The sequence below is a fragment of the Vanessa tameamea genome, chromosome 20, assembly GCF_037043105.1.
Source record: "Vanessa tameamea isolate UH-Manoa-2023 chromosome 20, ilVanTame1 primary haplotype, whole genome shotgun sequence".
NCBI classification, from domain to species: Eukaryota; Metazoa; Arthropoda; class Insecta; order Lepidoptera; family Nymphalidae; genus Vanessa; species Vanessa tameamea.
In genome coordinates this window covers 9,363,810-9,389,314 of record NC_087328.1, presented here as the reverse complement: position 1 = coordinate 9,389,314, position 25,505 = coordinate 9,363,810, and the positions used below count along the sequence as shown (strand labels likewise).

The 25,505-nt window shown below is 32.3% G+C and overlaps 1 protein-coding gene across 2 annotated transcripts in view; it reads left to right on the top strand.

The window, feature by feature from the left end:
* The first annotated feature begins 2,063 nt into the window (after window positions 1-2,063).
* LOC113401678 (tachykinins) overlaps window positions 2,064-25,505 on the top strand; it is a 65,402-nt gene continuing 41,960 nt past the window's right edge. For both annotated transcript variants that reach the window (XM_026641683.2, XM_026641682.2), the window contains exon 1: window positions 2,064-2,211. The gene's annotated coding sequence lies outside the window, so the exon portion shown is untranslated. The remainder of the gene's footprint in view (window positions 2,212-25,505) is intronic.

Here is a 25,505-nt window from a genome sequence, read left to right as displayed (position 1 = left end):
CCAAAAAAACCTAAAAAAACTAAAATTTTTATATCATCGTCGTGAGATGCGGCAGTAGAGTTATTCTGTACCAAGAAACTCGAATGTCACCGTAGAAAATGAGTGTGAACATTGACTATAATAATTATAACATAGACAGTACATCAAAATCAGCGTATCAATGTAAATCAATTGTCAACATTTCACGAGTGAGATACGAAGTGAATTATTACAGAATCGTACTGCAGAACTCAAAGCTTTTAATTCGTTTAACATTAGTTTACTATATGAAGCAATTTTACATAGTAATTAAATTTGTTTTAATATTCCTACTTAGGGAAAACAGGTCTTACTTGCCAAAATAGCGCAAATGTATTATTTGTGTTTTTTTTTCTGTAGGTATTACTTTATCATAACTCTCTAGGATGAATAGGATAGTCTGTATGATCGAATTGGCTTTGATTAACGAAAAATCAAAAAGGCCGTATATACCCATATCCGCCTCTATTTTTGCCACCATTCTACAATAGTCAATATATATGTATATATATATATATATATATATATATATATACTGTTTTTTGTTACGGTATCACGTCTCAATAACTCATCCGATCGTTATAAATTTTGAATACACGTTATCAAAGATACAAAAATAGACTAAGGGTACCTCACACGAATTATATTTTGTCTATACTGTATTAAGCCATCACACTTTTATGTTTACTTGGATGTTTCAAAACTATGTTTAATTTTTATAAATAAATGAAAAAATATTTAATTATTATTTAATAATAAAAAAGTCCTAAAACATAAAACTGATAATATTTTTTCAGATTGGTGATGACGTCATCCTGACCAACTTCAGCCACGGAAACCGATCTCAAGGAAGACTAGTCAACTAGGCAGGATATATTATACATATATAGTGCAGAATTGTGTCCGCAAACACGTATGTTTGCGTGCTGTTCCCTCGCTCTCGTAATCCGATGGGACGGTAAATCCAACACGACCGGAAAGAGTTCAGGTGCAGGACAAATGGGTTTACGTTCTTTCGATACGGAAGTGTACACAAATGAAACTTCCAGGCTTTGAGGTGATACTGAGATATTTTGGATAAAAAAACCGATGAAAAAAATATATTTTCAATCCCATGCTAAAAAGCATTAGTGTTATCTTTTTGTGTATTTATATAATGTAATTTAGAAAAGATTATTAATATTTCATACGATTGCAAAATATAAATTAACACAATTAAAAAAAAAAAACTAAATGTCACACAAAATTATAACCTCTTTTATTTTTCTTTATATTTTAATATTTATGTAGGTAGATGATATCATTTCTAATCGTTCGATAAACCATTGTTTTAAGTAAAGACAAAGTTGATCAAACTTAAATTCTGATTCAATGTTATTCCGCGTCTACGATTAGTTTTAAATCTCCTTTACAAAGTATTGATAGGAATCCGAAATGTTTTAGAATTATAGTATTTTATATTCGTTTTTTAAAATCAACAAGTATAATTTTTTTTAGAAATATTGGAAAGGTGAAAATTGGTCTATTTATAATAATAATTATAATATTAATTTACTAAATTTATTCAAATAATAATGTTATTTTATATTAGATATGTATCACAGGTTAACGCTCGCATAGAGCTTTACAAATGAAAAACTGAAGTAAATTATTATAATTAATCTATGGATTTCGAACGCATTTTTAAACTAGTTATTTACTGATAAATCAATCAAATTAGTAAATATATTGACAACTCAATCGATTTTTAATATTACTTATTATCTCATAAAATCCTTTTTAACAAATATATTACGAACGCAGAATTTGTCTATGACCCTGACCGTCCACTTAATACATCATAAAAACCCACTCGCTCGAAATCTCTCGAAACATTTAAGCTTATCAAAAAACAAACACAATTTGTGATAAATAAAATTGTAACAATTGCTGTATATTGCTAGAACACTAAAAGTAGACATGATTAACCTATTAAAGTTTTTAAGTGGTCTATCTTTAACGGGATTGGTGGGAAGAGTTAGACGGCGTAGCTCGCTCCTGATTGGTGAGAATTTGACGTAAGTAGTGGTGTTTTCGCGCGCTTTGCATCAGTTGTGTGCGATTTTCCCGCGCGTAACAGTGAGGTTACCATTTCGAAAACTTCGGAGCCAGTTATGAAGATTCTTTAAGTTCGTTTCTTCCCTGAATTGTAAGGTAAGTCTGATTTGAGTATAAATTAATTATAATCTATACTAACTTAATACAATTTCACGTTTTTATGTAAGTTTAATCATAAAACGACATAAAACTCTTTATGTATATATTTTTAAATTCAAAGTACATATTATATATTTTATGTAATTTGAAAAAAAATCATGATTTGCAAAAGAATTAAGGTTACGTTAACATTTAAGGACATTGAAACGTAATAAGTTTTTCGAAAAAAACGTTTAAAAAACATCTAAAATTATTATACTGTGCAAATTCTTTACAAAGGCATAAAAACGGTTTATTATTAAAGAATTTGAATCTTCTATTATTATCAATTTCGAATTATGATAACCACTTAAATATAAATGATTTTTCCACGATTTAAAATTATCACAAAAATCAGAATTTAAAAATAATAAAATAAATATTACTTATATTTAATTATGATATATGCGAGTCAAAGCGATTTTTTCTAATATGTTTTTTTTTTAATAATCAGATTAGATTTATAATTAAAATAAAAACATAGTAATATATTACTCCACTCATCATCCGTTTATTCGAATCAGTTATAATGCCCAAACTGAAATATTAAATTTCGAATCTATATAATATGATATTGCGTCATTTCCTTCTAAAATGTTCACCAATCAGAGTATTAAACTATTTCAATTTTCACAAAAAAGATCCGTAGAAAATTATGTAATCATTAAAAATAAACATTTTGTTTTTAATATTTACAATGATCACATATTTTATTAGCCAAGTGTGTTAATTTTATCTATAACTTCTATTTCATTCTGATCTCTTGGAATATCGTTTTACGAATACAATACGTTGATACAAAATCGTTGGAGAAAATAGAAATACTAGTAATTCATTGAAAATCGACATTAGCCGTATTATTTATTATTATATTATTTCGTAAATTATATTAAAAATATTTTTCATGTTTGTCGGTTCTTCTCGGTAAATCTTCTTTCCGAACGGGTGGTAGCTTTACATTTAACATGACGATTATAACGCTCTTTTATAAGCTTTGATTAAAAAATATTTTTAATTTTGAATCATTATTAAATATATACAATATTGAAATAAGGTCTTACAAGCCCAACCTTTGGAAAATTAAATACGATTAAGAGTTACCGCACCATGAAAGTTACCACCGTTCAGAATGCTGATTCTATTGAGATGAATCGTTTATAAACTCGGTGGCTACTCATCCACCAAATATATGTTAGGTATGTGACGTAATTTGGAAATGACTTTAAATACTATAGACATAAATTAAGAATAAACCGCATTGCACAGCAAGACTCAAATTACCCTAAAAATATACACATCTTACAAAAGGCAGCCTAATCGCAAAAGAGCGGTTCAGTATAATTCAATTATTACAAATATATTATATTTTCATGTAATATGAACTTGCCAAAGAAATTCAACCGAGGATCAAATTCAACTCTTCTTTCAGCATCCTCTTAGTAAATAACGTGCACAGGATTAAAATGATAATACAAAATATCTTAATTGTAACTGAACTGTTTATGTATCTAAATTTTATTTTAAATTTGTATTAAGTAAGTAAGTTAAGTAAATAAGTAAGTTTTTTTCATTGGTTATTATTTTAAATCAATTTTGTGGGAATTTTAAAGAGCGACCTTTAGTACGAATTCGGTCATGTTCGAATACGAATTTCCACCAGCGTCCTTTCTGATCATTTTATTTCGGTTGCTTTGAAATAAATTCCTAGTTTTTATACATTTTCGGAAAGCTAAGTAAACGATTATGTTTTTAAAATAATCTGCAGAACAAATTTAATAATGATTATTTTTTGTTTTTCAGGCATATTTGATGAAAAAAATTAAAAATATATTGAAATAATATCGTTTTCCGTCTCGCATTTTTAAATTTGGACCGATAATTATTTTTTAAATATCCAGTGTTTAATCGTTTTTATAAATCAGAAGAAAATAATAGATTTTAATTGATACTTTTTTAAAATAGATTTTTGAAGTTGCATTTTTGACTTATTTTGAAAAAATCTAAAAAACGCGATAACTCAAAAAAAAATCACTTTTGCATCACGCATATGGAGGTTAAAATTATCGCAAATAGTCACCCTTATCACCTCCTAACGGGATACGTCGAATTACCAATAACCCTGTATATTTCGCCGAAGTTTTATGTTAGATATATGTACAAATTGGGAGTGATATGTTGACGATAAGTTACGTTCCCGAATATTGAATTGTCTTAAATTATGTAAAACAGTATATATTTGGAAAGGTAGGTCATGTACCATAGACAAAATGTTATATTTTCTTTTTAAAATAAAAAATGGGCACATTGTTAAACGATTTTGGTAATAATAAATTGACCGGCCATTTTAGATACCTTCAATATAGATATTAAACAGAATATTGGTAATTTACTGTATATTAATATATGGAAATGATACAATTCCAACTCATTCCCGGTCTAAACTGCCTTTGACCGGATTCTTAGTGAATATTTTTTCGACTCCTTAGTAAGCGTGTAATTTGAAGCTGGATATCCAGGAACCTATTGTTCTATTAACGACTACATACGAGTAGCAATGCATTAAAATTTATTAAATAATTACTAATAGTTATATTTACCCCTCCTTTCAAGCATATCACTTGTGTTAAGAGTGGTGACAACACTAGTCCAAGGGGTCAGGATCGATCCTGCGACATTTTACATCGCTAGGCGGCTCGTGAACCATTGCGCTATTGATGCTCGAACGAGTAAATATATTGAACATAAATAAACCTTACTTTAATCTTTATCAAAAGTATTATTTAGTATTAATTGTGGAAAGAAGTTTCGGTTGAAAAAGTTCAGTCACTTCAAAAGTGCAGCTAATGAGTTTCGTGCCGGATTTTCTGTGTAGAATCCACATTCCGAACCAGTAGTAGCTTCACGTAGAGATGCTACGACAGATTTGTAATGTGTCGTAGCAGTTGTTTCAAAAGTTATTTTAGAAGTCTACTTGAATTAAACATTCTTTTAAATTGAATTAGGAGCAAGTTAGTCGTCTCAGATAGAGTTTACTTTGATATACTAGGATAGGGATGATCAGGATTGGTTTAAGTTGAGCCTGAGAGTAAAATAACAAAAAGCCCACGGCTGGGGTTTAGCGGTCCGCCACTCCAATTCGGTTAACAAATATTCGACACATACCGGTTTCCTCACTATATTAATCTTTATCGCTGAGCACGAAATTAATTATTATATTAACAAAGTAAATAAATAATACGCTCCGAGTGGTGTTTACATGTGGTTGACCCAACATTTTTATTTTCACGGACATTTTCGGTTTAAATTTACGTATACCGCTGGGACGTTATTATATCCGTATATAAGATCTTTAATAATAAATGTATTTTTTGAAATTTAGGATTTATATTTCAAAGTAAAGCTTATATTTTAAATATTTGATTTTCAGTCAGACATTCAGTCAGTTCAGTGGATTAGTGACATAGGTCTGTTACAATATAAATAATAAATAATAATATACATCTTTATATTATAAATTCCTAGTTTTAGCTCAAAGATTCGGTAGCGTTTTCCGGAACTTGCCTTATAATAAATAAGATAAAATATTTACTTATACCAAGTCGATCTTCTATGCAAAGTTTTATTAAGAACGGTTCGGTGTTTGCGTGATCATTGAACAAAATAACCTATAGGTTATATTTCTTTCAAACTACCAACTTCCCTCACTACTTAACCCTTCTCCCGTCCCACGCCAATTTCTATACTATTTACTTCAAAAATAAGTTAGGTATGTCCAATTTTCTCATCCCTAATTAAATCCCTTTTATCATCATCCGTATAGGATGAATATTCGATAAATCTTTGGTACGTGCATTTAGTAGTGCTTATTTGTACAACCCACTAGTTTAGGTCGCGTGTTGTTTGTCATTCAGTCAGTTTTTTTGTAGAAGTAGAATATCGATTACTGGATAGAAATATAAAAAAAATACTAATAAACAAGGTCTTTGCATAATTCTCTTACATATGTCAAAATAAATAATCACATTATGTCTAGTTAATAAAAAAAAATTGTATTGAAATTTAATTATATTTATTTTATGTCTCTGTATCGTGACACACTTTTGTTTCCTCGAATTTCAAATCACAACGAATCTAAAGAATCGTTATGAAATTTTAATTTGAGTACCGATATAATTTTATCTTCAGGTTTAAAATGCAATACATTACATTTTTCTTCATAAAATGCGTTCTATAATAATTATTAGTTCACATTTATAAAACGTTCATAATCTTAGTCTTGAGTTAATCGTATTGTAACTTTAGTTGTTATCAATGGATAGTCACGTCTATGGAGATAGGAGACTTTACCTGCGAATAACTTTCCTGCCTCTTATTGTAATTACCATTTTGAATTGATCCTTGGAAAGAGTTAATAGCAGTTTGAATAACTAGAATTAAAGAAAATTTTAAAGAATTATGAAAGACCTGTTCAGAAATATGTGTATGTTTGTATTTCATAATACACATCCTTGCATGTCAGTAAAATATTTCTTTTTTTCTTTTCATACCTAGAACTTTGTACTGAACTGTCTTTACTTTTTTATGTATGTAACTATGATGTAACTATGACTATAGCCTAGAATCGCTCAGTGGTCGAAATTTTACCATAAACATAAAATAGTTCAATAAGTTGAGGAAAACTATTGATATTATATTCTACGAATATTTTAGACGTTATCTAAAGTATTCCTATATCAAACATAAGTAACACTATAATATTCTAACTAGTAATCTCGACAACACTCTAATCCTCTTAGGAATAACTTTTTCGAGACCTTACAGCTAATAAAAATTATACAGAATTGTATATTATAAATGTGAACAAAAATATAAATATTTAAAAAAAAAGGCTTCAAATAGTACTCTGAGAAAATTAATTTAGAATAAATTTCGATCCCATAAAAAAATCGTCCTGTATTTTTCATTATGTATGTATATAAAGATAGGTTTATAAATGCTGGAGTTATGAGGACAAATATATAAAAAAATATAACCAAATTAAGAACCTGATTAATTTTTTTGACTACGTTTTTACGTCATATTGTAAAAAAAGTAATAATGTTGTCAATTAAAAAAAAAATACAATATTATAGCGCCTTGCTTGTCTTGTAGCTGTATAGCTATAGATCCCAAAGTCCTCAGTTCAAATCCAGTTATAATCAAGTTATTATTAGGTCTGAATTCATGTGAGGAAATTCTCAACAACAGCTGAAACGAAAAAGTTTCCAATATTACACTCTTATGAAAGAACATAAAGGTGTTGATCCTGTTTTATTACTCTCCGGTCGTGGCGAATTTTGGTAACAAATTGTGACAACTGGAATTAACAGTACATAGATTGATAAACTCTGGCTTAGTATGTACAGTCAGATAAGTCTAAACGTTAAGATATCAAGTATTATTTGTATCACGTTTGCATTTGGGTTAGCACCAATCAATGAATATACCTTATAAATAGTGTATGATATTTTCATAAATGTAAATTTTAATTGTTATTCTACATACATACATATATATTATAAACATGTTATTTTATATATAAAAGGCAAAATATCTTGAGACTTGAAAGAGATCTTTATGTATCCGTTATGAAGTAATTTTTCTAAATGGTAGGGCAAGCAGTAATACTTACTAATATTGTTTCCTGGTTTCAAAGGTACGTGAGCCAGTGTAGTTATAAGTATAGGAGACCTAACATTTTAGTCCAAGAGGATGACGGCCCATTGGCGATGCAAATTCCTCATATTTCTTCACTTGGACTTCTTAATTTCTTTTTTAATGGTGTCGAACAAACTGGATTCTCACCTGGTGGAAAATGACTAACACCGCTCATGGACATCCGCTACACCGGGAGCTTGCAAGAGCGTTGCCGGCCTTTATAGAATGAGTAGGCGCTTTTCTTGAAGATTTCAGTCGTATCAGTTTTGAAAAACAACCGGCGAAAGCTGGTTCCACAGAGTGATTGCGCGCGGAAGAAAATACCTTAAAATCGTGCTATAGTGAATTTCTGGATATCGAGATTGTGTGGATGTTATTAGGACGTGACGTGATGCCCGAAGGTGAAATTCAGCAGTCCCGGCTGCTAATTTTAACCCAAAGAATTCCTCTGAACAAGTCATATATAACTAATGGTGCATCAGGTGTTTACAGGACATAAATGTGGTGCTGAAAAAGCACTTATATATTTTTCTAACTTTCACTACGACCGTTATAGCTAGTTCAAAGTTATAACATATATTTATGACAGACCCGTATCATTTTTTTGAGCTGGGACTAAAACTTCACATTAAAACCCGTCGTAACGTAAACTTTGAAAAAAATGATTTTATAAAACTCACAAGACAAATTTATACGCAGTAGCGTGGGTTTTTTAAAAGAGAAGAGAGCCAAGAATTAATTCTTACAGTTTATTATCAATTTTATTAAAACCCTTGTGTGATATTAATATAGAATTTTATCTGTCATTCGAATAATATTATGATATTGTTATACTATAAAATAACGTGTTCTATACTCCGAACCAAAGTAGCTTCAACAGATCACAGGTTCAATCCAGGTAAATATAACCCTAAGGCCAACAGATTGGTCAGTACAGTTTAAGTAAAGCTAATTCAAAAGAGTAGTTGCATGAAGCAAAAAATGCCTTAAAAATTATAACTATTCGAAGAAGTAGGCCTCTGGGACCAGTGGTGATTTATTGTCATTAGACGATACTAACCGCTATGTCCCTTCATTTTAAATATGTAATATCTTCGAAAATATTCATAAAAAATTACATACTGTAAAATGCCATATTGATTTCAATTGGATAAGGATTAATTCTGTATTGCTTAAAGTCGCTTCGAAAATAAGTAATTATTTCTCGTAAAAAGTAAAGGATAAAAATGGTTATTGTAGGTTATTCCTAAGAGATAGTCATAGGCATACCATCGAGGACTTTTTTGAAGACCTTTTTAAGGTATACAATACTGTGGTAAATTATTTTGATCTATCTCGTAGAGTTCAACCAGCGTTTGCAATGTAAGCGCAAAAAACATTGTTTATTTACGACATCACTTTAGGAACCTCTAAAATTATCAGCGTTCTCTGATATATTGTGCATGTATTATACATATAAACCTTCCTCTTTAATTAATCTATCTATTGAAAAAAATCGCATCAAAATCCGTTGTGTAATTTTAAAGATCAGATAGCGACAGACAGCGGTAAACGACTTTACTTTATTCTATAAAATGATGATGTATGCCATTGCCCAAAAACGTTCTCCGATCGCAGAAAGCAGGGATTAAGAATTATCAGCTTTTACGGAATATTTTTGTACATTTCACAGTATTAACTGTATATTATTATAACTATGGAGTGAAGTCTGTCTGACTGTCAATACCTCCTAGTTCTTTAAATTTTTTCACGTAATTATGTCATACAGCTAAATTTATAAATAGTCTGAGGGTTCTTTTCTGCAGAATAAATATAATTTCAATATCTGCGGCGTAACCTACCTAAGTCGTTAGTTTGTAAAGTATTTTGTTAGTCGAAAATATACACAGTCACGTAAAAGATTTATGTCATATATTATAATGATTTTATCATAGCGACAGTTGAATGCGCGCTCCATTTTTAAATTTAACTAATTAAAAAACTCGGAACGGTCAAAACTAAGAATAAAAACTATGAGAATATTTCAAGTAGTCTGAAATAGCTTTTCACTTTTTAGAGTTTTTACAATGAAACCACAACTATCCGTATTCAATGATTTTAAAACATTTTCTTTTATAATGTAAAATTTAACATTTAACTGGGTGGTAGGGCTTCTTGCAAGCTCGTCTGCTAAGCACCACCCACTGATCATGTATACTAATGCAAAACAGAAATACTTAGTGTTGTAATAATCTGGTTGGAAGGCCGAATAAGCCAGTGAAACAACAGGCAGATAGCGCACATAATTGTCTATGGGCGTACCACCATAATCACTTACCATGTGATGGGGAATTTGGTTTGCCTACTTATTTTAAATAAAATAAAATCCTAATTCAATTTTTTTTAGTTTTGTTTTAGTTAACGAAAGTTAACTAGAACTGAATGAGAAAAAAAAAAAATTAACCAATGTTATGACGTCCTTTGGTCTTAAACTCCAGGCTATTCCGTTATATTATTATTATCAGATATGTTTTTTTTTTCGCCAGAATAATTAATTAATTTACTGAGCCCACCAGGGTCTTCGGGATATGTAAACTATAAAGCCTCCTAATGTCTTGATCAACGAGACAGTAATCTCTGTTGATACTATACGAAAGAAATACCAATTTATCACTCTTTGACTCCGAATCGGCCGAACGGATCAGAGAGTGACAATGTTTATTTTTATCCCGGAATTCACGTGAGCAAAGTACCTACTGAGTAAAAACTAGTAACATATGTAGAAAATAGAATACTTTGATTGATTATATTATTTATTATTTAACTTATTTCAGTGATTTATTGGAACTACATTTGCCTATTTTTAATGATCAAAATTTGTAGTGCCGAGATGGCCCAGTGGTTAGAACGCGTGCATCTTAATCGCATTGGAGCCGCCGTGTGGAATATGCTCCATACCTTCTCCTCAAAGGGAGTGGAGGCCTTAGCCCAGCTGTGGGAAATTTACAGGCTGTTATTGTTAATGTAATGATCAAAATTTAATATTACGTTAGAAGTTACTTTAAAAGAAGAGCAAGGTATAAAAATGTAATTAAATTGGTATAAAAATTGTAGGAATTCTTAAAACTACATATTTTAGGTACGTATGCAATATACTATGTAAATATAAATAATATACTGTAGGAATTAGTACCGATCCTACAAATATTAACATGAATAAATGCATAATAATATTCCGCTATATAAATATACAGAAACTGTATAAAATATTTTATTAACCCCTATTAGAATAGACGATATGGTGTTATACAGAATTATTAATCCTAAAATGATCACAATTGAATGGTCATGTTACGTAATAGATGCAAACTAAATATGGTCGTTTCGACCGTCTGGAATGTTTAGTTTGCAATCTCATGAATATGTTGGACGTTTGCGGGTTATTCTATTGCATTGTAACGTTTACGCAGCGGTCTTTATGATGATGGTTGGTAATATATATATGTATTAAACGTGCCAAAGATACTAATGTACTTTGCAATGTTTGTCAGTTAGTTTGTTTAGGTAAATTTTGCGAGATGAATTACAATCAATTATACTTTTTAAAAATTGAAATTTCACATTTTTTATGATATGCGTGACCTGATTCTACACCCAGGATTGGTTCCAGGCGAAGCAAGTCCTCAATGTTATGTAGGAAATAAAAAAATAAAAAGAAATGACAATGAAAGGTTTTTATATCATATAAAATTGTAACAAATATATAACGTAACACTGGGCGAATTAATCTATGCCCTATTGGCAGAAATAAAAGCCACAATTCAAAATAATAAAAATAATGTAACATAAAAATGGGTACATATTTTTTCAAAGTTATGTTTTTCCTTTTTTAAAACATTGACTAAAACTTTATTTTTAAAAATTGTCGGCTCGGCGCACAGGCTGGTTGTACCCTCAAGATGCGCGTAATAATATTCACATATATTTTTAAGTTCAAACAAATGTTAAATTTGTCAATGTTTATTATTTTCATTTGAAAACGATACCAAAACATCGGGTCGGGAGAATTAATTGACTTTTCTTACTTGCGATTAGTTTTCTCGATTTCCATGTAGTTTATAGTCCGTATCGGAATGTATTTTGGAGGAAGTTAGAAGTTGTGTCAATTTCTACAGACAAATATACGATAAATATTATACACGATATGTATTATAAATTAATATTCTATTCTAAGTGTTATGTATTATAGCTATTGTTACTTTTATTGAATATTCGAATGACTAAATAAATAAATATATTTATGTATATTTCATCACTAAGTAAATAATAGAATGAATATTATCTATTCAATTGAAACGTCATTGACAATCTTATATATATTATAAAAAAAAATTTTTTATAGCAAGTTGCAGCATCATATTGTTAAACTTAAATGAAATAATATTTTATTAGTATAAATACGTATTCTTGCATAAAGCAATAAAAGTTAAATCTTTGTTTCTAGAAAAATGAAATGTCGAAAAATAGTTGCAAGGGCGTTGTTATAGTGCACTCATTGTTTGATATTGCACCGAACACGTGTGAATTTTCTGAACGCTCACCGACTAACAATTTGTTTTAAAACAAACATCTTATTTGTTGAAATATTTCCATACACCTTAGAATAAAATTAAATATAAACCTACACTCCAGCTTCTCGGAAAGCTTAGCCGAACTATTTCCCGTCAGAAATAATTAATGTCATGTGTTATAAGAATGAGGGAATAAATAGTACACCTCTATTTGCGCACACACTTGTGCACTATATCGAGAATCCCAAGCACATGAAGACATCGCCTACTGCGCTCATAACCAAGGAGGCTTTATATTCACAATTTAAAATATTTTTTAGACTTAATCTACATTAATTTAGTAGCAATGAAATAAATATATTGATCCAAAACTATGCAAAACATTTTCTTGAATCTTAAAAACATTTGAAAAGTAAGGATTTTAAGATAGCAAAACAAAAACTTTAACAACTAAAAAAAAAAAAAATAGTGTAAGGATTCTAACGATACACCATACACCTGAATCGGTTCAGGCATTTAAAAGTTATGTTCAAATAAAGAAATTGATAAATACATGGCCTCAAATCTCATTACACTTCAAATTGCGACCAGAAGGTGTGCTAAATGATAATTTACAGTCAAATTAACTTGATGTGAAGTTCGATCATTATTATGAGTATATTAACGAAGTAGTCCTTTTAACTTGCATGCATTGAACGTAAGTAGTACTTATAATATACGTATGAAAACATATTTTTCTGTTAGTAACTCTACTCTACTCTACTACGACTATGGACAAAGATGAACTCATATCTCTATTTTATAATTTCGATTAAAATCTATACGTACATATACAAATCGTATCAATTTTCGAATATTTTCTTTATTCCGAACACTGACAAAGGTTTTTGAGGATTCTAAGATTAATATCTTTTTGTATTTTAATGGATTGGCAAGGGTTCAAATAGTTTCCATAAATCTCGCTCAAGAGATGATATCTAAAAGAAAATAGTGATTGAAACTTCTACAACGTTCCATAAATTGGTTATATAAAACTCTTGGCTGTTTATGGTTTTTGCAGGGTCGACTTCAGGGATTTATTGACTCTAAGTAAGCTACGGAATAACCGAGTATATTAAAGCTACCTATATTTTTGGAATAGGTAGGCGGACCGACAATTGGGCCACCTGATGTTAAGTGGTCATCACCACCCATAGACATTGGCGCTGTTAGAAATATTACCCATCCCTGACTTTGCCAATACGCCACTAACCTTCAGAACTAAGATGTTATGTCCCTTGAGGCTGAAGTAACACTAGCTCACTCACCCTTCAATGTACAACAATACCAAGTATTGCTGTTTGGTGGCAGAATATCTGATGTATAGTGTAACAGTGGGTGGTACCTACCCAGACGGGCTCGCACAAAGCCTCAACCTGCATCAACCATACCTATTTTGTTTGTCACGACTTTCTATAGTATTTTTTTAATATTTGTCATCAGACTTTTAAATTTATTATCATAATAAACACATTTTTTATGTCTTCTTTTAACCATTTTTGAATATCTATACTATTATTATAAATGCGAAAGTAACTCTGTCTGTCTGCCTGTTGCTTTATCATGGCCACACCACTGAATCTAATTCGATAAAACAAGCTATATCCCGATGAAAGGACATTACTTTTATAAACCTTACATCTGACGACCGATCCCTAAAACGCCATAGACAAGGCCGCTATAAGAAATATTAACCATTCCTTACATCGCTAATGCCCCACCAATATTGGGAACTAAGATGTTATATGCCTTGTGCCTGTAGTTACACTGGCTCACTCACCATTTAAACTAGAACACAACAGCAGTATCCAGTATGGTGGGTGGTACCTACCCAAAAAAAAATTGATTACATATTTCAATCGGTAGAATGGATTAAGTTCTTTTCACCTCACGTCCTCAGGTCTGGTCTGGTCTGGTAGAAAATGGAAGTTTTTACGTGATTGTCCAATCAAGGGATGCTATAACTTTTACTGCATGAAAGCAAAAAGAATATTTTTAATGAAAACAATCACCATTCAATTGAAATCACTGTTTAACCTAGCCTTGAAACATCACACAGCACGGAGTGTGGTTCCTTACAGTATCAATGCGCTGCCAACCACAGGAAATCCACAACAGCGTAATGTTTAAGGCATTTTCTGACTTGCACAACCATTCTGTGGTACAAGCTTACCGGTTTTTCCGAACCGATATGACTTGGGAACCTTCAAAAAAAGAACATATACATTTCTTAAAGACCGACAACGCACCTGCAAGCCCCTCGGTGTTGCATATGTCCATGGGCATGTGGTAATCACTTTCCATCACGTGAAAAAAAAGTAACAAAAAATATTGTGCGCTTTAATCACATCAGCTCATACAAACTTCAAATTGCTACACAGTAACTATTTCATACGTCAGTTTTTAGCAGACTTTTTTATCGTAGCCTCGAGTTTGTTAGTAACGTGTTTAGTAAGGCATAGTATATTTGCTTGGTGGTTGTTTTGGGCATGCCGTTGGTATCATTCTTAATGTCTAAGTTTTCAAAATTGGTGGCGCATATGCGATGTAAGGAATAATTAATTTTTTTTACGTCGCCAATGTTTATGAAGGATGGTGACTAATTATCATCACGTGGCTCTTTTGACCCTCTACCTAACTATAATCTAATAAAGAAATGTATTTGTACTTAGTCCTTACATATATTATTGAAGAAAGGTCTTACAAAATCCTAATTTGATTAGTAGTATTACAGTTGAATTCGTTTTACGTTTTATAATGATTGACGCAACAGTCATAAATAACAAAATATAATTACTGTCGGGTAACTTCCCAAATTTCGGGACCCACTCGAGTAATTCATTTAACATTTCAAATTAATTTCGTTTCGAATCAACTTCATAAAATTGAAAACATAAGTATAATTTTTTTAAAAAATCTTTAAAGATTTCTTTGTTTTCCTTGTTGGTTTTAATATTATTTAGAGTGAAATTAATCCTGATATAACGATTGTGTTTTTCCTCGAAACAAAATGTCGGCATGTCAATTTATCATATACATATACTTTTTATATTATTATAAAATAGAAAAATACATCAGAGATACGGACAAGTCTGTGCGCTTTGCTATTTTAAATAAATATCTCATTTTGCCTGCTTTAACCGATGTCGATCGCGTTGACTAAATCTTGAAAGATACACAATTCGATGTTATAGGTATTAATTATTATTCTAATTTCATTCTTTTATTTGAAAAAACAATCTGTATTACATTAGAGCGCATTTTGTAAATTGTTTGTATTTATTACTAGAATATGTCATTTGTAAAAAGTTTTTTATGTCAATAGTCTAAGTGACAATGTCTGATTCTGTTCCACTGCTTTCATGCGTGTTATAAATATAAATAAAGATAGAAATAAATTAAAATAAGTACCTTTAATAATAAGTAGTGAATCTGCAAAGGCCTCGCAACAAAAGTTGCTGAAAAATGTAATTTATTTGACCCACGTTTCATTTCCCGTTTCTCGAGTGAGTTACGTTCAAAGAAATACATCAGGTATTTCTTTGTACGTAACGCACAAAAGCTGATCAGAAAGATTTATTTATCTAATATTATTTATGGATGTTAAAATATGCTTCGATTATGTACATACACGTATTATTATATTAAAAATAACGAATTCCATGCAATAAATAGATAGTCCTAGAAATAGTATTTTTTTCGAATTTTCGCTTTATGTAACTTATATACGTTACGTATTATGTGCATTGACGAACGAAATTTTGTTCATTATTTTCAATATGGTAAAATACTAACTTTTTGTCAATACATAAATAATTGTTTTTATGTATTTAGATACATGTATGTATGTTTGCGATTTTTTATTGTGTTACAATTACTGTTTAAACGGATTTGTTAAAGATGTTGATGTGCGTAAATCTGTTCATCAACAGGACACTATGAGATATGTTGTCATCCTTACAATTTACAATGCAAACTTTTCTCGCAAAACGAAAAGCATTGCAACAGATATATTACAGCGTTATATCTGAACCTGCCTTTTTTTTTTCTCGCTGGAAAAACGCGTTACGTGTTTCCCGCACATGATGGAAGTGGGGTATATGGGAAATAGGGTAGTGGGGTATATGGTGGCGGAGGTATATGGGGCTCGCCGATGTTCAGGCCGCCGAGTGCGCCCCGGTCAACGGAATACCCACTAGGGGTGGTTCCCGGGGTACTGGGAGCTCCTCTAGTCCCTGCGACGCCTATTGAGGCGGGGGGAGAAGGTGCGCATAGCGCCTTTTTCTCCTCCCCGGTTGTCTTGTGCGGAGCGAGTCAGCGGCGGCATTCTTTTCCCGTCCCCGCTCCGCGGCTTCCTTCTGCGACATGACACTTTCGCAGAAGGAGTGCATCTCCGACCAGCACATCTTGCTACCGAGCATGGCGTTGATAACGCTCGGCAGCGAGAGGTCTCCGCCCATAGTCGCCGCCAGGGTGTGCCTCTGGGGCCCCCACGCAGTACACTCGAACAGGGTGTGGTACGTCGTGGCTGGCGCACCGCACTCGTGGCAGGAGGGTGACTCCTCCCGCCGCGCTATCCCGTGCAGGTACGGTCGCCGCGGTTCCTCGCTTCCGCCCGGAACCGGTACACTTCCGCGAGCACCTCCGCCTGGAGTTCCCAGGGCGGGTCGCCCGCGAGAAGTGTCGCCGCAGTCCACGACACCGTACGGTACCCTCTTATACCACTCACCGCTATGACCCTCTGCGGCTTCCGCAAGAGGGCCCGATTGTCGGCGGTGAGGGCATTCACCCAAATCGGGGCACCGTACAGCGCCATGGATCTCACTACGCCGGTATAGAGACGCCGGCATAGTGACCCCGGCCCTCCCACGTTAGGTAGGAGGCGGCCTAGGGCGGCGGCGGTGTTGTTGAAACGACATGATGTTCAGCTCCATCTTCCGTCCAGGATCAGGCCCAGATACTTCATCTCGGCCTGTACGATCACGTACTCCCCCCACCCTACCACTCTCGAGCCGAGCCCCTCTCGATGAGTGAGAGTGGGACCTGTTCCGCTCCTCGTGAGGCCGCCACAGTTTCATCCGTGTCCCCCAGCCAGTGAGCCAGGGGAGGGATGAAGTAGGGCTCGCAGGCCACCGCCAGGTCTATCTGCCACTCCGCCATGGACTGCAGCAAAAGGTTCTGCGCTCAGGCGGAGTGGTTCACGTTCGATTGGAGGAAGCTTAGTTGTCCTGGCATCTTTGGGTCGAACTAGCTTCCTCATATCTGAACCTGCCTAGAGTAACCTTGTGTTACAATATGTTTAAAACAAGTACATCTTACCTAATGTCATTTAAAAATTACTATAACCTTTTATGTTATGTTCGTTTTTTAATATTTTTTGTTATCATTATTAAGGCTACAATAAAAAAAAAATGCTTTGGCATGCTTGTAAAATCTATTTTTGGGGTGGTTTAAAGTTCTATAGTTTCGGGCATTGTCCGAAATGGGTAAAATTATGAAGCGTCTTTACAATTAATATTATATACCAAAACCTTCTTCAAAATAATAATTAATGATTGTTGTTTTAGTAATTTTGTTAGTTGAGCATTACAAAAAAATGACACCTTATTTATTTATTACTGTGAAATATTTATATATACTCTACCCTGTAAAATTGTTTTAAGCGTAAGTTTTATAATATAAATAGAAGAATAAATTTATTTTGAAATTGTTTGAAATTTTATTTAATGTAAATATTTATATCTAAATTAAGTTTGCAACTCCATTACGTGTGATACTGTCACGTTCACTTCCGTTGCGAATGTGACGCGCATCACAGACGGTTTTTTGTAAGACCATTATACTGCGAATACAATGAAAATAGTGTACGCGTCTCTTCATCAGAATAAAATACTTCCTAAAATGTTTTTATACATTTCTTAAGCTTTACTTTCTAAAATTGAAGAACATGTATATCATACGCGGAATTAAATTCTAATTTTGATCGATTAATTAATTTTCTAATAAATTATATATAAATTACGAATCAAGGAGTTTATTATAAATTTAATTTATTGATTTTAAAGGAAAAACGTTACTGAGTGATTCGACTGTAGTTTCAAAAGTATGAAATGGTTTTAAAATGTTCATGGCAGTTCATGCTCTAATATATTTATCTTTATAAATAATACGTTTTCTTCTTCTAACTATATATTAATAATTCTATGACAAAGACATATTAAGTACATAATATTTATAAAACTAAAACCGACGTTCAAGTAAGTAAAATGTATGAAATAACACGAACAAAAATAGTGGTCAGTTTTCCAACACTCCATCTCTTATTAATTCGAATTCAAATAAAATGTTTGCACCGTCATAATTTATTACAACAAAAACACGTGAATCGAACCGAATGCCAAACAATAACACGCGATCGGTAGACTCGATGTTTTCAAATAGTTCAGTGTAAAAGTTTAACATACATTTTTTATGTATCCTCGTTTACATTTACTACAAATTTCGGTTGTTTAATTTAGGAATGAAATAGAAAAAGGTTGTATACGACGTGCGCTTTGTATGTGTTTTAATAATAAATGAATGTCTAATGCTAGTGACAACCAACGATGCAGAACCTTTCAACGTAGTGCCGAGTGTACGATGATTTCGAGATGTTAGTAACATTCGATCTTTCAATGCTTTTAGTCTTATTGGTTTTTTTTTTTAGATTTATAAGATATAAGAATTCAAGACTCTTGCTTGTCATCTATATTAATTAAAATATTTAAAAAAAGTTTTTTACTATTAATTTATTTTTTACTTTTTAGTTATTAAACACGCATTCTTATTCTCAGTAAATCCTTTCATACGATACCCATATTGTAGGAATTCATTAAAAACTATATCCGTCCTATTGGATTTAGATTGATGCCACATAGTTAACCATGCAATGTCATCTGACCGTGTATACTAAATTTCAGCTCAATCGGTTAAAGATATCTGCTTCTAAATTGAGTTCCATGATTTCACCCGTACATACTTGCAGTAAAAACATTGCAAGTAAAATAAAAGCTTGTAAAAAGAGAATATATAAAATTTCGTAATGTATTATAATCACTATTAAGATATACGTCTAGCTTAATTTGTATATACCTATATTATAAATTCAAAATTAACTGTCGAATTTTGATCGAAAATAAGAATATCTGATTTTAAAAAAATCTATTGATATTACTAAAAAAGTGACACAGGGGTAAAGTAGTATATTGCTTGTAGAATAATCTGACAAAAAACCAGAATTATTGAATGTATATAAGTATAGTTATTATTTGTTAAAAGATTTTTTTAGAGGTTACTTTGTGATTTTTTTCTATCGTACCAAATTAATTACATAATGTTTTCAAAATAACAAACAACTAGCATGTATCCTGAAGATTATCATATATTTTTTCATTCAATCATATACTTTTTTGCATTATAAAACTTGCATTTAGCTCATGTAGTCCCGTTAAGATAAACAAGTGGGCAAGACAATGTTACCTGCATTGTGAAATTATCGAACTAGGTAAACATTAAACTCAATAAAATTACCATAAGAATACAAATTCTAAATAAATACTCTCTTGCTTTTAAAAAGGGTAGAAATGTTTATAAAGAAAACACTGTAAGTATGATATATTCCATTCATTTATTTAATATTTTTATATATTAAAATAATGTATCTGTCCCATACAAAGAATATAATAGTTATAGTATCTATAATTTCTAAATTTTGTAGAACACTAGCTATCCTCTGTCTCCCATGGGTAGAATAAGGATCTACATAGAATGTTTATATTGGAAGACACAAATTACTTGGTGAAAGAGCTTTGTACAAGCCCGGCTGTGTAGATGACACAGGTATATTCCACTGCCAAATAGTAATACTTAGTTTTGTTGTGTTCCGATTTGAAGGGTGAGTGAGCCAGTGTAACTACAGGCACAAAGGATTAATTCAAATTCTAGGACTTGGTTGTTGTTTGTTCCTTGCTTGGTTGGAGGTTGTCGGGGTTGATGGTGCATTGCTGATACAAGGAATGATTAATATTTCCAGTACCAGCGTCTATGGGCAGTGGTGACCACTTACCATCAAGTGGCTCAGTTGCCAGTACGCCTATCTGTGATATAAAAACAATGAAAAGATCTTACTTTTTTGGACTAGCGACCTTCGCAGCCGTGCGTAGAACTATTCGAGAGAGCTTCATCATACTAGCATAAATGGTTTATAAAGCATAGAGGAGGAAAATATTGTAAACAATCATTTTCATTTATTAAAATGATAAGCTCAGATTGTTTAATGAAGAGAACACGGAGAATATTAAAAACAGATAGAAATTGTCACACAAATTTATAACCCATCAATATATTTACAATTTAATAATTGCAAAATCTCCGCTCCCTTTATGGACGAGATTTAGAGTTTATTCAACAACAACATTGTAGCCCAATGCGGGTTTCCTTAGAGCCTTTTTCTTCCTGAGCAATAGATGAATTATAAATCTTTTTATAACTCTACAAAGGTCAGGTACTTTCGAAAGCCCCACCTCTTTATTTACAGGGACATCTCGGTTCTTTGAAATCGTCAGCACCGTTGAATAGTTCATGTGATTTACTGTTTATATTTCATCTCGTTCTCGCGGTAAAGAAAAACATACCCAGGAAACCTGGGATGCTCCGTGGAGTACGAAGTATATTTACGTTACTCCATTTTCTTTCTTTTTGTTTCATTCAACAATTATAGTTTTACAAACAGTATTTAAAACGGGATATTGCCCATGTTTTTTATTTTTATTTGGTGGAGCTCGATATTTCGACATTATCTACGAATGTCTTGTTCACGAGACTGACGTTTGCGGGTAGATGTTGACGGCATTAGAAGTGTCCATATCGGACTACCTCCTTTCTTATTTTTTATAATTATAGTTTTTAAAAACCATTAATGAATAGGTAGTTGATGTTTATACTACCTACATATTAAAACGTTTATCCTTGTTAAAGTTCACAGCTGGACTAATGCCTCTTCTTATGAGGACAAAGTTTTGAGTTTATTCCAACGCTGTGCTTCTATATAGGTTTGTAGATTTTCTTCCAACAACAGGTTTTCTAATGATGTTTTCCATTACCACCGAGCATGAAATTACTCTAGATTACTCTATCAACTGTCAGGAATATATAACCAGTGTCACTCGGATTGATGTAAGGATTCTAACGACACCCATTACATCAATATCTGATCTGACATTTAACAGTTGTTATGGAATAAGAAAACTCATATACATACATCAATAAAACCTGAAAATATTACACTTTTTTTGGCAGCTGTGTAAAAACTAACATTGTTTGTGCTAAGGGTATAAACCCACAGTTATCGATTAAGACTTACGGCTTGCAATTACCTCACATACGTGAACTAAATCTATAGATACCAGTAAAATAGCTTATGAACACCATGTACTCAAGTCAATTATTGAATCTAAGATGATTCTATAATCTCCGCTTTAACCGAGCCAACTTGCAAGGATATTACGGCTGAGATCGGAAATAGTTTCGAGCATACATCACGTGCCAATCAACTATAGCTATAGGCATGACTTGATCTACTAATTGCTGTATAATAGAAGTAAAAAGTAAAGTCAAGTAACTGCCTGTTAATGTCCCACTGTTGGGTTAAAGCCTTCTCTCCCTGTGCAGAGGTTTGTAGCTAAATCCAACACGCTGCTCCAATGCGGGTCGCGGATACATACATACATGGCCGAATTTCATTGAAATAAGCCACACGTAGGTTTCCTCACGATGTATTTCTTCATCACCGAGCACGAGATGAATTATAAATAAAAATTAAGCACATGTAAATTCAGTGATGCTTGCCTGGGTGTGAACCCGCAATTATCGGTATAGTTGCACGCTTTCTAACCACTGGGCCATTAAAGTTTTTCTTTGTTCTTATTTGTAATTAAGGAGAGCGTTAAGGGAGGACACCTATACATCACAGTTATATTGAGTCCGCAAGCGCCAAGATTTCGGTCGCCAGAGTCGCGTTCGTTGATTAGCAGGATTCACCACGGGCAGGTGGGGTGGAGGAGAGAGTAAGTTCGTTGTTGACTCTCCTTATATCCAAGTGGAGTGGAGACCACGCTTGGGCAAATTTAGCGGAGGACGCCCTGTGGACCTTCTATGGTGGAGGCTTCCGTCCAGCAGACCACTGCTGGAAAACATTAAGTAAAATAAGGCAGCTAATTGTTTTGACCGTCTTCGAATCAATATATCGTTTCGGTAGAAATGCATCTTGAATTTTTTTTTGTCAAGTTTGAATTATTTCCGTGTTCAATTCATGATTATGGCGTATTTTTATTATTACTAGCCACTAAATATAGATCAAACACAGCGATACCCAGCCATTATGATAGATATCCGATAGTTTCGGTAACGTGACGTGACGTTTGGTCGTGACAGGTGTTTTTGTGCATTCATCTTGAAATATAATATTAAGAGTCAGTTAAAGTGAAAGAAAAAATAAAATTAGGACATTTATGGAAAAAATACATAGTGAGTGAATATTAAATATACGAGAAACCGCTAAATTACAGTGTTTTTTGTGCCTCTTCAATCAGCTGTTTGGATCAGCTGATCAGTACGTACCCTCATAAATTTATAAAAAAAGTATTAACAAAGAAAAATTTTGTTTTGAAATAAAAAAGTACAACTGGACTTACAACAGTAATAACTAGACGATATTACAAAACAATTTTATATTTTAAATTACTATTTTAAAATAAATTAATATCAGTGTCGTCTATTGGATATTCTACGTACTTTATTGTACTTAAATATGGCTAACAAATGTAATCAATGTGGGTAGTTCCTGACACCAACAGAGGTCGCTAAATGTACTAAATGTAATTCCATATACCATTGTTCATGTATCAATATAAGCCCCGACGCCCGCCTTCCTGCGCGTTGGATGTGTCGCGCTTGTCGTGCACCGGACAATAAAAACAAGTCCGCGATAACCATGGAATCGCCCACCGCAGAAGAAATTTTTACAGATGCGCATACGACAGATAACCGAGAAAAAGCTTCTACGATATCGTTGGCTGAAGAAATAAGGCTCCTAAGATTTGAATTAATTTTAGTTACGCGGGAGATGACATCCTTCAGGCTGGAGTTAGGTAGAGTCAATGAAAACGTGGTCGATTTTAACAAAAGGGTCGACATCATAGAGGAGCGTATGTCATCTAGTTTATGATTATGAAATCATTGCAGTCAGGGTTTCGAAAACTTCACAGCACCACGACAGCTTTATTAAATGTAATACATTAATACATACAACATTTTATGCGCTCAAGACGTAGGTGAGATTACAATTCTCATATTATTGGACATTTCTCGAGCTTTTGATACTATAAATAGATCATTATTTTTAACAAAATTAAAATATTACGGATTCACCATTGATACAATAAAATGGTTTACAAGTTATTTAGCACATCGTAAAAGCTGAATGGTTCACCTTTACGGGACACATCGCGATTGCAGACATCATAAGTTAAGATTTTGTTTGTCTATTTATATAAATTTGTGGCGCTTTTTTTTTCAAATTAAATATATTAATATTTAATTTTTTAGTTCTTTTTTTGTTGTTTTCTTATAGTCATTAGTTAATGTTATATTTCCTATGGTTTTTATTTTTTTAAGTTATGTTTGCAATGTATGTTTGTCCTGAATAAACATTTTTTTATACTTATTCCATTAAACAATCTTAAAATCGACCTGAATGTGTTCCTCAATAACAAAATATGCATAAATGTAAATACTTCAAGATATCAATAGTTGTTAGGTATTGGGAGCAAGCTTTTGAAGCATGCTTAATGTGTTTCAAATGCCATAACCCTCCAGGCCATGAACGCTGTAACAATAACATTGGTTATTAGTTACCAATTGTATATGTACATTATAATAACAGTTTATATATACGATCAGAACGACTTGAGCAAACTATTATACACATATTATACTCTTAATAGACCTCTAAAAATTTTTGACGACATTTATATTGAATTTAGATTTTTTTGAAGTGACATTTAAATTAAATTATTATACATAGTATAAGACAAAATCGCTTCCCGTCGTCAGTACACTTGGATCTTTTAAACTACGCAAAGGATTTTATATCGGTTTTAATAAATAAAGAGAGTGATTCAAGAGGAATGTTTATCTATAGCACAAATAAAATTCGTTATTTTTCGATTGAACTGAGGGCGGCTATCGCTATAATAATAATCATCATTGCTATAACTGTATTACACCGCCAAATAGCAGTCCTCAGTATTGTTGTGTTTCGGTTTGAAAGGTGAATGACCTCGGGTAACTACAGGCGCAAGGGACATATCATCTTAACTCTCAAAGTTGGTTGTGCATTGACGATGCAAAGAATGGTTAATATTTCTAAAAGCGCCAATGTCTATGGGTGTTGGTGAACACCTCATGGTGGCCCATTTGCCCATCCCATACTATACTAACAAAGAATCTTCTATCTATTTTTATGGTTATAAATAAAACTAATATAATTTCGATAATTAATAATCATTAAAGTTAAGTTAGTTTCTTCATAAATAATTAAAAAAATTGTCTCGTTATGAATTAAATGTTCCGTTTAGACATTTTTGACAATTAACAATTACGTTACGACATTTTTATGATTATCCAGTGTTACAGTATTACAAAATACTGTTATTCTCAAAGACAAACGAATCGATTTCGGTATAAGTTTTGTCTCATAATAAGGTAACTTTAATACATCGAAATAGTCTTCGCGTGGATGATGGATATAATGTTCGAATAAAAGTCGAAAACAATTGTATTTCCCAGAATACGTATCCCGTATGTAAGCCTATTATTTTGACGAGTTCAATTAAAATAAATCCTTTGTTGAAAAAGAAAAAGTTGAAA